We start from the raw sequence: 673 nt of genomic DNA, 5'->3' as shown, positions 1-673 counted from the left end.
GTCCTGCTTTGGCATTTCTCTCACTCCTTTCGCCTACCCCTCACTCCTTTTCTCCTTCCCAGATGCAAACCTCCCGTAAGATTCAGGGGATTTACCTGTGAGCTCAAACAGGCCCTGCTGGAGGGTCGTGGTCACTGTGGACACACAGGACCTGGAGACACCTCACATGTAAAATGTGGCAAAGTAAACACAGCTCAGAAAGCTGCTGAATTCTCCAAACTAAAATGCTGGTCAGGGTGGGTATATCTGTTTATACCCACAGTAAAGGAATCTGTACTTCTTGAAACCACTTGCTGCCTTTTTTTTTTTTTTTTTAATGTATCCTGGTTTTCTTGCTTTCAGTGATAATAGAGCTCAAACTTCACTCTTGGATTTCTTTTTTAAAATCTTTTGTTTACAAACATAATATAGTCCCTCCTTGTTTCTAGTATAGGAGGAGGGTACCAGGACAGGCACTAAAACACAGCACAGAAAATGCACAACCCAAAGCCCTCAAAGTGGTCCTTATCCAGCTTCCAGAAAAGGAAGCAGCTACTTTTTAGGAGAAAGCTCCCACAGGTTGCTGGCAGCATTTGCAGCTTTCTGAAGGGCAGATTCCTTTGCTGGTCTTTCAGACAAGCCTGTTCTCCACAGGCCCTTGGCTCACCCTCCCACCCTGTCCTGCAGCCCAAGG

The sequence above is a fragment of the Pseudopipra pipra genome, chromosome 14, assembly GCF_036250125.1.
Source record: "Pseudopipra pipra isolate bDixPip1 chromosome 14, bDixPip1.hap1, whole genome shotgun sequence".
Classification (NCBI taxonomy): Eukaryota; Metazoa; Chordata; class Aves; order Passeriformes; family Pipridae; genus Pseudopipra; species Pseudopipra pipra.
Note: the sequence above shows the minus strand (reverse complement) of the source record.